The sequence below is a fragment of the Cibotium barometz genome, chromosome 43 (genome assembly GCF_041138505.1).
Source record: "Cibotium barometz isolate CiBa-2024 chromosome 43, ASM4113850v1, whole genome shotgun sequence".
NCBI lineage: Eukaryota > Viridiplantae > Streptophyta > Polypodiopsida > Cyatheales > Cibotiaceae > Cibotium > Cibotium barometz.
Window position 1 is genome coordinate 4,922,604 of NC_141088.1, and position 13,769 is coordinate 4,936,372.

Sequence of the window (13,769 nt, forward strand, 5' to 3'; positions counted from 1 at the left end):
TACCAGATTCGCGTTTCGGGTGCATATGGACCCCAAATCTGGCTATTGCAGTGCAGCAGTGCATTTTTTGGAAGTGCAGACATGGTTTGCACATGTATTGTTGATACTGGGTGTATGTACATGTACTTGGTCACATTTGGTGACACACAAGCTGTGCTAAAGCACTGCTGCTCACAGCAGTTCCAAGAGATACTACTGTATTATAGGTTGCATACAAAAGTTGTCTATTCACAATAGTTCCAGGAGATACCACTGTATTATAGGTTATTTGATTGCTGCAGGAAAACATGTCTAACAAAATTAATCAGATTGTTAGTGAGAAGCTAGATAAGAATAACTTCCATGCCTGGAAGTTCAGAATGACCAATTTCCTAATGGGTAAAGGATTTTGGGATTATGTAGAAGGAGACAATGAGGATCCTCTAGAGTTATCTGAGGATGTTGAAATTTGGGCTGAATGATGAGCTATGGTGGATCAAACACTAGAATCAACATAATTAACAAAGTGATTAGCAAGTGATTAGCAAGTGATTAAGATGTAATTAGTGAATAATTAGCAGATAGATTAATGTAGGCATGGATACTCAAAAACCAGCAAATTCTCATTAGGGCTATGCCTCAATTTATAGTGTTTACATCAAGCATCAAATCCCCTTGATTTCTCCATGATTCACTCCCTGAATATCTCCACCTCTTGCCTGATTCTCTCCACCTCTTCTCTTTTCCCTGATTATCTCCCAGAATAACTCCACACTCCTAAATTCCCTCATGCTACCCATTATTCTCTCCCAGTAGATTCTCCTAACCTTTTCACAGGTTCTTTCACAATTACATCTCCTCTTTTACAGCCTCTATCCGAGAGCTTGTTCCCACACACACCCTTTTCACTTGTATATTTCAACACCTCCCCTCAAGTGAATAATCCTAACACACCTGGACCCTGTATCAAGTTTCCCTCTTACTTGATAGCCCGCGACCAGTGCCTCAAGTCCCTAAACTCCATAGTCCTTGACACTCTCTCTCTCTATGTGTCCAAGGCTACTATAAGTGCCCGTGACCTTGACTAAAGTGCTCACACATACATCTACCACTTGGCCTACATCATCGGTGGCTCAGAGGTGGTTTTACTTTATTGGGGCAGGTTACATTGGGTTGTGGGTTCTCTCTCTCTCTCTCTCAGAAAAGATGATCCGACTCCACTTCTCTTGGAGCCTCCATGAAGTTTGCCGATGTCGTTCCTTCTTCACTGGGTTTGCTGTAGCAGTCTCTCGCCATGTGTCCTGGCTTTCCACATTTGTGGCAAGTGAAGGTCCTCCCTCCTACTCTGCCTCTTCCTCGTCCTCGTCCTCGAGAGAATCCTCCTCGGGTGAAGAATGCTTTTTCCTCTCCTGCTGTTGAGTCGAGCTCTTTCTTCTCTTTGCCTCTGCTCTCTTGCTCTAGTAGAGCTGCTTCTATCTCATGTATCTTCAGTTCAGGTACATTCTTTAGTGTTGCTACAATGTTTTCATAATCTCCTTTGTCCACACTCTTCAAAAGTACAGCTAATGCTTCATCATCTTCTACCTTTTTGCCAATAGCTGCCAGCTGTTGCTTAATACTTTTATATTTGTTCAAGTGTGTGATTAAGGGTTCACTTTCCTTCATGTCCAATTTGTAGAATTGCATTAATAGATTTATCTTGGAATTTTTTGCTTGTGTACCAAATAGTTTATTGAGTTCATCCCATGCATCTTTTGCCCACTGTATCCCTGTGATATGATGAATGATCTCATCATTTAAACTGAGTGCAATAAGCCCCAATGCTTTTTCATTCCTACTCTTCCACTCATTTTCCCCTCTCTCTGGGCATTCATCTCTCCCTTCAACTAATCCCCACAGATTTTTCCTCATTAACAAATACATGGTTTTTGTTTGCCATGTATAAAACTGTTCTCCATTAAATTTGGCTATTTCCTGTGCTGAATTCATGGTGATGTGAAGGGGGTCTTACCTCTTGATCCAAATTCAAGATTCAAGGGCAGTGTCTACCCTTTTACAACTCAATCTGGTGTTTAATAGATGATTACAACAATTTTATCAGCATAAAATCACCAGAAATTACATTAAATTGAGAGTAACCAATTTGTACGGGATGGTTGGAATATCAAACCAACTCCGATTTGCAATCTGAAGCTTTAGGGATCTGTATCAGATACCTAATGGTTAATTTGAACCCTCAATTGCACCAAAGTATAGTGATTAGCACTGATTAATCACTGATTAGCAAATTAATGCTCTGGTTTGTGTGCAGAAAATAGAGTATGCGGGGAGCCCAGATCTGGTGCCTTCCACTTCAAATGAGCTCAAATGCTTTCAAAGGCATCAATAGCAATGAGTCTAGTAGAGGATTAAGCCAAGAAACACAAGATTTGACCAAATAATGAAAGCTTAATCTCTGTTTTACCAAAGTCACCTGCAGATTTGATGAAGAGCTTTGATCTCTCTATAGACTTGATGAACCATGATTCACTCCCTGAATATCTCCACCTCTTGCCTGATTCTCTCCACCTCTTCTCTTTTCCCTGATTATCTCCCAGAATAACTCCACACTCCTAAATTCCCTCATGCTACCCATTATTCTCTCCCAGTAGATTCTCCTAACCTTTTCACAGGTTCTTTCACAATTACATCTCCTCTTTTACAGCCTCTATCCGAGAGCTTGTTCCCACACACACCCTTTTCACTTGTATATTTCAACAAGGAGAATGCCACTCGCAAATATAAAGGCATTCAACGATTGGAATCAGGGTGTAAGAAAAGTCATGTACTGGCTTTCAATTAGTGTCACAGACACTATGATAGGACAGATACAGGATGCAAACACTCCAGTAGTTGCATGGTAGAATCTGGTTCAGATGTTCTAGACTAACGCAAAGGCAAGGAAGTTGAAGTTAAAATAAGAGTTTCATACTGTGGAAAAGAAAAGCATGTCCATCAATGAATATGCCTTAAAAAGATCAAGGGTATTGTTGAATCTCTTGGGTCTATCAATGTATAAGTGGAGGATGATGATTTGGTGAGTGTCTATCTGAATGGGCTTGGCAAAGAGTACAAGCCATTCAAGACCTCCATTGCAGTTATAGGGAGAACATTTCCAACTTTCGGGACTTGATATCTATGCTGATCATAGAAGAAAAGGCTTTAGGTGAGGATTCTTCTTCACTCACAAAGCAATAACACATCAAAACAGGCCTTCTACTCTAATTCAGGTAGAGGCATAGGTAGAGGCCGTGGTCAAGGCCAAGGTGGTGGCCAATAAGGAAATCAAAATTTTGGACAACAACAGTCCAATGATTCACAAACAACAATCATACATAGGTCGAAGAGGCTAGTCTAGAGGCAGGGGGATTTGAAGAGGCTGAGGTGGTTGGCAAAGAAATCAAAATGCAAATAGCATAGAGTGCTAACACATGGCAAAGGACTGCTACAAAAAGTAGAATGACATTAAAAGTCGGAAGTTGCAGTAGCAAGGCAACTATGCATCATCTAGCAAACATGGAGGTGATGACAAAAGTGAGCAGCTGTTTGTGATGCAGCACATGCTTAGTTCCATAACAGGGGATGTGTCAAGATCTCAAGATATATGGTATGTGTATTATGGCGCCTCTAACCACATGACCAGTCATGGTGAGTGGTTTAGAGATATGTAAAAAATGGAAAAACCAAGTTATGTAGAAATAGGTGATGATATTGCGCATCCCATTGCGCATGTTGGTAAAGTACCATTGTCTATGCAAGATGGCAAAATGAAGTACTTGGTTGATGTACTTCATGTTCTGAATATTACAAAGAACCTGGTTTCTGTTGGACAGATGGTTGAGCAGGGTCTAGAAGTGAGGTTTAATCTTCAAGGATGTTTTGTGGAAGACTTCAAAAATAAGTGTCGCTTGGTTGCAAAGGGTAACAAAAATGGCAGTATGCTTACTTTGGATGTGAACATGCCTGAGATAAAGGCAGCCATGTTTGCGCATGGAACAAGTGTCATTGCAGATATTGACATATGGCACAAGCACATTGGTCATGTGAATGTACAGCGACTAAAGTCTATGCAGGCCCAAAATATTATTGTAGGTTTGCCAAAGTTTAAGGTTGACAGTATACATAAGGTATGTGAAGCATGCCAACTTGGTAAAAGCAGGCCAAACATGCTTTCCCACATGAAAATCATGAAAATCATGTCCAACATTCAGATGTATGGAGACCGACCAAGATTGCAACAATTGCAGGTTGCAGGTGCTATGCTACATTCATTAATGACCATACTAGGAAAGTGTGGGTTTATTTCATGGAGAAAAGTGAGGTGTTGCTCACTTTCAGAGATTTAAAGCCTTGGTCGAGAAGGAAAAAGGCATGAAAATAAAATTCCTAAGATTAGATGGTGGGGGAGAATATTTCTCCAATGAGTTCAACGATTTCCTAAGAAAGTAGGGAATCAAGAGGCAGTTTACGTGTAGGTACACTCTGCAACAGAATGGTGTTGCAGAAAGGAAAAATAAGCACATTGCAGAAGTGGCACGTGCCTTGATGGAGCTGAAAAAAATATGCCACATTACTTTTGGGCAGAAGCAGTAGAGCAGCTGCTGCTGTGTACATTATGAATAGGACACTCACTACAGTTGTTCATGGTATGACTCCTAAACAGAAGTTTACAAGCATAAGACCGGATGTGTCTCACTTGAAAGTGTTTGGGTGTATTGCATATGTACATGTTCTTGATGAAGTGAGAACAAAGTTGGATCCAAAGGTAAAGAAATGCATCTTCATTGGTTATGCTATGGACCAAAAAGGTTATAGATGCTATAATCCCACCACTCGAGAGATGCAAGTAAGAAGAGATGTTGTCTTCGATGAGATGAGTAGTTGGTATGCACCAGTAGTGAAGGCAACAGAAGATGCAGATGTAAGAAGTGCTGATGTTGCACCACATGTAGAGCAACAATCACAGGTGATGAGTGGACTTGGGGAGTCCTCGAGTAGTGGATCCAATGTTAGCCCATGGTCAAGCAAGTTAAGGAATGATGCAGGTACACATGTATCATGGAAAGGGAAGGAAAAGGTAAATCAACCTTTTGTGCCTGATCTATCAGTAGGTCACTCGTATGTGGATGGTGACTCTAGTGGCTCTGAGCAGAGCCACTATGAGGAGCTTGGCATTCCATATGTGGTTACTCCTGGTGTAAGGAGAACCAGGGTTGTTTTGAGGACACCTGGCAGTGATCCAGGTGTACGCAAGTCTACAAGGGTTAGATACCCTGTTGTGACAGGTTGAGATATGATGGATATACAACCCATCATTATGCTTACATGGTAAAAGCAATACAGGAGGTTGAGCCCACTTGAGCAATTGGAAATAAGAAATGGGAAGATGCCATGGATGAGGAGATGGCAGCATTAAATGCAAATGCAACATGGGAGTTAGTGCCTTTGCCTAAAGGAAAAGAAGGCAATTGGATGTAAGTGGGTGTATAAAGTCAAGCACAATGCTGATGGTTCAACGAGTAGGTACAAGGCAAGATTGGTTGCGAAGGGCTATGTGCAAAATTATGGCATAGACTATGAGGAGACATTCGACCGTGAGAGCTGTGAGAGCTGTCATTATGGCTGCAGTGAAGGGTTGGTCCTTACATCAAATGGATGTAAAGAATGCTTTCTTGCATGGTGATTTGCAAGAAGAAGTGTACATGATGTAGCCACCAGGTTATAAGAGTGATGCACACCCAGATTTTGTGTGCAGGTGTTACGCAAAGCCTTGTATAGCTTGAAGCAGGCACCTAGAGCATGGTCAAACAAGATTAGGGAGGAGTATCTTGTTACCATTGGATTTCAGATATCCAATGCAGATTTTTCACTATATGTGAAAAAGACAGATAGAGGGATCATGCTATTAGTCATCTATGTGGATTACTTGATTATCATCACTGGTGATAGTGATGCAGACATACATGATGTCAGGATGCTTTTGAAGCAGAAGTTTGAGATAAAGGATTTGGGTGAGCTACGGTATTTCTTGGTCATAGAGGTGGGAGATCACCTCATGGCATTTTGCTATTGCAGAGGCAGTATGGCTTGGACATGTTGTCCAAGTATGGTATGACAGGCTGTAAGCCTATTTCAGTGCCATTGGAGCAGAACACAAAGCTTTCTGTAGTAAATACAGGTGAGCTTTTGGAGGACCCCACTACATCCAAGCGCATAGTGGGTAGTTTGATCTACATGACCATTACAAGGACAGACTTGAGCTATGCTATTGGACTTGTGATTCAGTTTATGCAGGCCCCTAGGAAGCCACACTTGGATGCGGCTAGAAGGATCCTCGGGTACATAAAGTCCAAGTATGGTATGACAGGCTGCTGTAAGCCTATTTCAGTGCCATTGGAGCAGAACACAAAGCTTTCTATAGATACAAGTGAGCTTTTGGAGGACCCCACTACATACAAGCACATAGTGGGTAGTTTGATCTACATGACCATTACACTTGGATGCAGCTAGAAGGATCCTCAGTAGCACGTACATAAAGTCCACAGTTGATTATGGACTTTTCTATGAGGCTGGTACAGAGATACAGTTACATGGATACACAAATGCTGATTGGGTTGGTAGTATTGCAAACAGGAGATCTACCAGTGGTTTTATGTTCTCATTTGGGAGTGCTGCTGCTGCTGTGAGTTGGAGCAGTAAGAAGCAGCCAACAATTGCCTTCTTGAGTGTACAGAGACAAAGTATAGGAGTGCTTCTATGGCAGCTTGTGAGAGGTAGCTTGGCTTCTTCCAGAAGCTACTTGGTGATATGGGAGAGCCCATGGATAGGGCAGTTGTCATATATTGTGACAACATGAGTAGCATACAGTTGGCCAGTAACCCAATATATCATGCTGCTCTAGAACAAAGCACATTGAGGTGCATTATCACTTTGTGAGGGAGAAGGTTCTAGCAAGAGATGTAGATCTGGTACATGTCAGCACAGAGAAGATCAAGTGGCTGACATCTTCACAAAGGCATTGGGCACAGAGAAGCTCCACAGGTTTAGGAGCTTACTTGGAGTGCAGTGTGTGGAGTTGAGCTCAAGGGGGGGGGGAGTGTTGAGATATCAAGCTCAACTTCTAGTGCTACGGGCATACATTAATGACCCACCTGGGTGATAGCTTCCGCATCTACACCACTGGCATGGTTGGTGAGATTATGGGTAATATGCGGCCAGTGGAATGACAGGTTGTGTGACAGCCATTTTGGATTACTAGAGATTGGCATAGTTATAGTGCGAGCTTATTTAGTTGGGTTCACATTATGGACCGAACCTTGTATGTTGTAGCAGTTAAGTGCTAACCTATATAGTGTGTACTCTTATCTTTATGTTATGTTGGTTGAGTAGAGAAGAAGAAGATAGAAGAAAATTCAGCTATCCATCTCTCTCTTATGTCTTGCTCTCTCTTGTGTGTGTGTGTGTGTTTGCTTGCTAGGGTTTGAAGCTCTCCCTCTCCCCCACATTCTCTTTATAAGCTTCTCCTTGAGATCTTTAATCCTTATAAGGAACTCATCCATTGAATGTCCCTCATTCATATGCTCGAACTCTAATTACTTGTACAAGTAGGCCATTCCTTATACACCGAATAAAGCGTAGCAAGCACATCTGAAGCCTAGTTGGTAGTTTACATGAGTGAATATGAGAAATAATGTTCCTTTTCATAGAAAGTTCCACCAATGCATGTGCCTATGCATCCCTGCCATCCCACCTGGCTTGTTCTACTATGGGACTCTGTAGAGGTAGATGCCATAGTTAAATTTGAACTAGTGGCACCATCCAAAGTACCTATCCTATCATGTGCAGGAAAGACAAGGCATGCCTCAATGCCAATAACAACATTCCAAAGCCCTTTAAGCAAAAACCAATACATGGTGCACCATATAGGACCACAACGGGTAGTTGGTCCCATCAAGCTTATCCTCAGCAGCAACAAAAAGCATCCCGAATACATCAATATCAACCATTTTTTGCTTGCAAATAGCAAATCTCTGACACAAATGCAAGTATCCCAACTACAAGTACTGTGAATTCCCACTAAACACAATCGAACTGGCTACTAATCGAAGGTGCAAAGTGTATGAAAAATGGTAGATTGTAGAGTTTAGAAATGTTTCTATTAGAAATGTAGAAATCGATGACAATGATGATGATGATGTCGAAGATATTGATGGTGAGCTTGAAGGTGAGATTTCAAAGATGATGATCGAAATGACGACATGCGTGTCTACATACCAAACACTGCTATAGTGTAGAAGACCCAAAATCAGACGAAGATAGTTTGAAATGATGCTAAACTCGTATGGTCACTTTTGAAAATCCCACGTGATCTCCATCAAGCTCCCATCCTAAGGGGAACAAAATCCAAAATCTTCAATCACAATAAGCTTAAGAGGTAAAACCCTCAATCGCTTATCTTTCCTCGAGTTAACACTGTTGGAAAATTGGATAAAATTGAATCCTCAAAGTGAATTTTAGTTAAATTACCTTGGTAAAATCATGATACCTAGGGGAATAATATATGACCCTACTCATAGAACCTCCAAACTATAATTGTTAACTTAGTTGACGTAACACTATAGGTATACCTTCTCCACCACCTAAGAGAATGGCTCAATGTGAGACAAATAAAAGAGTAGCTCGAGGAGCAGATAACAAGGGGGTGACGGCCAAGAGAACCTGGCTCTGATACTAATTGTTGGAGTGGAGACAAAAATAGAAACACACACAGAGATGCAACAAGCATAAGGAGAGATAGAAAGAAACAAGTGATGTGACATGATAAGGTCACTTACACACACTCATAAGAGTTTTTACTCATGCTCAAGGGAAAAATTATCGTGAGGAGGAAAATTTTACTCGGCCCATTATTAGCTTACATCCACACATCATCACTACTATATAAACAGTTACAGTAGCACATGAGGATAATCCTTCCTTTCTATAATCTCCATTTTGAAGCATATATTTTTTAGTCATTGTATATATATTCTTGAATGTTTGGTGTCTTGTCCTCAAGCCCATCACAATTCAAATTTGGTATCGTTTTGTTAACTTTCTCTAGCTCTAGTAACGAAGCACTTTTGGTGACCATCACAATGTTAGAACTTTTTTTTTTGCAAACTATTTAATCTTCTAACTCTTTAACTTTTTGAGCTAGAGGATGTGCCTTCTTCCCATAATTTCATCTTTGAGAAACTTGCACCGAATTGTGAAACATAAGGTTACCTATTTCACCTAGAACAATATCCTAATAAGCACTCTCTCCTATACTATCCACACATTAGGCAAATTTTGAGAGGATGGAGACATTCTTGTGAATGTGTCTCTTGGATTATCTACATGTTTTTCCCCTTATTTCTAAACCTTCATACCTTTGTCTCATTATGTGTGACAATTTAGTTAACCTCCTCCTAGTAGCATATTTTGGATCCAATCTCAAGATAATAATGAACCTCTTTTGGCAATTTTTAATGTTCTCAATGGTCCCATGTTTCTTCTATTAGGAAGGCTAATATAGATGGTGGAAAAAAAGGTCATGAAGGGAATGAATGTAGGAATAAACAGTTGTGAGAGAGAGAGAGAGAGAGAGAGAGAGAGAGAAATGTTGTGGATGAATGGGGAAAAACGAAGGTGGTAGGGGTATTGAAGTTCAAAGAAGGTGAGAGTAATGAGGAGAGAGAAATGTTGTGGATGAATGGGAAAAAACGAAGGTGGTAGGGGTATTGAAGTTCAAAGAAGGTGAGAGTAATGAGGAGAGAGTAGGGAGAAAGATGGTTAAATGAGGAGGATGGGAAAAGACACTTGGAGCAAAAGGAGGAAAGGTGGCTGGAGGAGTGGAAAAGCGATTGGAGGAAGGGGCAAAGATTCTTGAAATAAGAGGAGGGAAGGTATTTGAAGGAGGAGGAGTGGGGAAAGGTGGTTTAAAAAGGAGGAAGATGTGAAAGAAATTATGAGAACATGAAGGAATATGAGTAAATTGAAATTAAAATAAGATGAATGCTAATTTACAAATGGGAGCATAAAAAAGAAGGTAAAACCAATGAAAAAGGATGAAGTAAAGAAAGTTAAAAAACTTTAAAGAGGAGGAAAAAAGAGAAAAACTTTTAGGAGGGAAGAGATACAAATTAAAAGAAAGAAAAGAGAAAAATAAAAATAAAAGACGGATTCTCATCATCGAATAATTGGAGGAAAAGAAGATGGAAAGGGGAGTGGAGTGGGGACAAGATGGAGATTTCAAAGTGGAGAATGTAAAATAAGGGAAAGGGAAAGGGATAAATACTAAAATGTAAAATTATGCATCCTTCATACATGCACCTTTTTGTTGTCTGAAAAGTTGCACAAGGTGGTCAAATAGGGCACCAAAATGTTGTTTTGCATTTCTATTAAATATATTCTATGAGTTTTTCAAGAATAAGAGTGTTTTGCTAAGGTTTCATTTTCATATGTAATAATTAATGCTTGAAAAAGTCAATGAAATGATGATACTCCTTGCCCTTTCTATTTGCATGCATTCACCCATATCCTTCTATTTAAGGTCTCACTTCTCACAATTTATTTAGTATGTAATGACCAATGGTTGAAAAAGTCAATGAAATAATGATTATTTAGTATGTAGTGATTAATGCTTGAAAAAGTCAATAAAACAATAACACTAGTTGCTTGCATACATTCACCCATATCCATTCTACATTTAAGGTCTCACAATTCTCTATAAAAGGCTCATTCCACAAGTAGAGGGAGGGAGAGAGAGAGAGGAGAAAGAGGGGTACACATGATGTATTAAGGTTGTATTAATTAAATACCATGTCAACAACATTTAATCAATACACCTTTAAAAAGTTGTGAATATACAACTACAAAACTTCTTGAAAACTTGCATAGAGAAAAATGAATCCAAGGTCCCCTATGCATATGCACATTTTTTGAAAAGTTGCATGCTATTAGATACAAGATCACTACTACCTTTTTAGAAATGTGCATGAGAAATATGCATCCCATACGCATGTAGCTTCTTGAATATGCATGCAAATGGACAAAATATCTACAGAGAACCACTAGCATGCTATAGTAATATGCCTCATCAATTCTCCAAAAAAGTGAAATTCATTCCTTCACTTTCAGAAAAATTGCATCTTATTGAATAAAAGATTTTGTTTCATTCCTCAATAACTATTTATTTATTAACAGTTATCAAATTACTTACTCTTTTTTCATTATTTGATCATATATGATGATGTGACATGCCCCTGCAACATCTAGATTCTACCCTAGGTATTTGTTCTTGTTAAGTTTGAAAACTCTAGACCTAAGAACAAAACTGTGAGATTGGTAGGCTCTCTTATTATACATCACGATGGGGCATATCAAGACATGCACGTGTCCGAGTGTGATGAGAGAGAGTCTAGTATAGGAGTTAAGGCTCAATAATTTAAAGTGGCAGATTTCTGTAATGAAATTTCAGGATCAAGAGATTGTCTTCACAACATTGAACATGGTAAGGAAACACCATTACCATGAAGTATAGGATTATTGCATTTTATGTCTCTTTGCACAAAAAGCTGCTCGTCTCTGCACTAGTCTGGTATTTACTCCATTCCAGGAAGCTTATTGCCCCCTTGGACATCCACAGGGCACTACACACAGTTAATAATATTTCATGTAGAATACTCCAACCCCAATGGATATGCATCATCAGGTGAGGAGCTCACAGTGCAGGTCCATTTACTTCATCACTTGGAACCCCATCTGTTGATGGAAGTATGTGTAAACCATGTCTATTATCTGGGTAAACTGAGGGTCTCAGCATCACAGACAGAGATGGATACCAGGGATGGCTTATCAACGCGTCTTGAAGCGAGGAAGTTGCGTGACAAAGGGGGCTCAATCACCTCCAGTTTTCCCTCCAGCATCTGCACAACATTGCTCATGCTTGGCCTCATGGATGCATTTTCTTGGATGCACCACAAAGCAACTTTGATCATCGTTAAGGCTTGCTTGCAGCTCTTCTCATCAAGCTTGCCTTGCAGCAAGGGGTCCAAGATATCCATTGTGACGTCTTCCTGCAGCTTCTTGAAGGCCATGGCTGGCAAGAACCAATGGTCAGGATTCTCCTCAGATTGGTCGAGATTCCTCCTCCCACTCACAATCTCCAGTACAACCATTCCGAAGCTGTAGACATCTGTTTTGCCATCAATGCCTGCTTCCAAGAGCCATTCTGGAGCAAGGTAGCCAGGTGTGCCCCTCATGGTAGTCATGAGCCTGCTTTGAGCCCTGTCCATGCAACGGGAGAGCCCAAAATCGGAAACCTTAGCTCGGAACTGCTCGTCGAGCAGAATGTTCTGTGGCTTCACATCCAGATGCAGGATGGTCTCTTCACATTCTTCATGCAGGTAGGCGAGGCCGCGTGCAGTCTCCAGTGCAATGCGAAATCGGGTTTCCAAGTTCAAAACCATAATAGCATCAGAAGGTGAAGAAGAAGGGGAGGATAAGAAAAGCACCTTCTCATCTCTGCTATGAAATATCCATCTGTCGAGAGAACCTCTGGGCATGAATTCATAGACCAGCAATCTCTCAAAGCCCTCTGTGCAGAAACCCTTCAAGCGGACGAGGTTGACATGTCTGATTCTAGAGATGGTGGCCACCTCTGCACAGAACTCCTTTTGGCCGCGCCCTTCTTTCTCTAGTCTCTTAACAGCAACTGTGCCACCGTCAGGGAGGATCCCTTCATAGACAGAACCGAAGCCACCCTTTCCGAGCTTCTTGCTGAAGTTATCTGTAGCAGATTCAAGCTCCTTGAAAGAGAACCTAGCGGGGAGGCCTCTGAGGCTCTGGAGAAACTCGGCATCAGCTTCCATGTCATCCTCAGTACGCCGCAGATCTTCCTTGGTTTCGAGGCGGAAGAAGCGTCTGAGAATATACATACACAAAAAGACGAAGCAGGCGGCGATGACAGCCGCCGCCAGGAAGTACTTGCGACTAGGGTCGGCAAGGGTAGCAGCCCGAGTGGAGAAGATGGCCACGAGGGCGATACCTAGTAAAAGACCGTAGCGCGCGACCCAACCCCATATGGTGGATTTCTTCATGACTCTGTCTGCGACATGAACGATTTCTTCATGACTCTGTCTCACCCCCCACACACACACACTCTCTCTCTCTCTCTCACACGCACACAGGGCGACACTTACGCAAGCGCAGCCCACCCCCAGATGGAGGATTTCTTCATGATTCTCTCACCCACACAAGACGATTTTTTCACCAGATGGAGGATTTCTTCATGATTCTCTCACCCACACGAGACGATTTCTTCATGACACACACTCACCACTTGTTATTCAACAAGTCTTCTCTTTGAATCTCTCACTACTTGTTATTTAACAAGTCTTGTGTTTGAATCTCACTCCTGTCTGATAGATCATATTTGGTCTCTTGGGATTGTTCCTACGACGTTAAAAGAGCTTCTTCTTCTTCTTCTTCTTCTTCTCTCGCACGCACACACCACGTTCTCATACCCACCACCACACTCACACACACCATACACCACAAACAATAGAAATCATATCAATTTTCTAAAACAAAAAATACAAATCTATCGCTAGGAAGAACGTCCTTTAGTGTATTTTGCATCGATTAAAAAACTGATTGAATTTACTATCTTTACAAAAATCAATAAAAATTTATAGGTTTTTAGTCATAAAAATTGATTAATAATG

The 13,769-nt window shown here is 40.9% G+C and overlaps 1 pseudogene across 1 annotated transcript; it reads right to left on the reverse strand.

The window, feature by feature from the left end:
* Positions 1-11,467: 11,467 nt before the first annotated feature.
* Positions 11,468-13,528, reverse strand: LOC147613444 (G-type lectin S-receptor-like serine/threonine-protein kinase SD2-5 pseudogene; annotated as a pseudogene). The gene is made up of 2 exons (XR_015263192.1): positions 11,776-13,528; positions 11,468-11,641 (listed from the first exon to the last, which is right to left on the reverse strand). The product of XR_015263192.1 is annotated as a G-type lectin S-receptor-like serine/threonine-protein kinase SD2-5 pseudogene (transcript).
* Between the last annotated feature and the right edge of the window lie 241 nt (positions 13,529-13,769).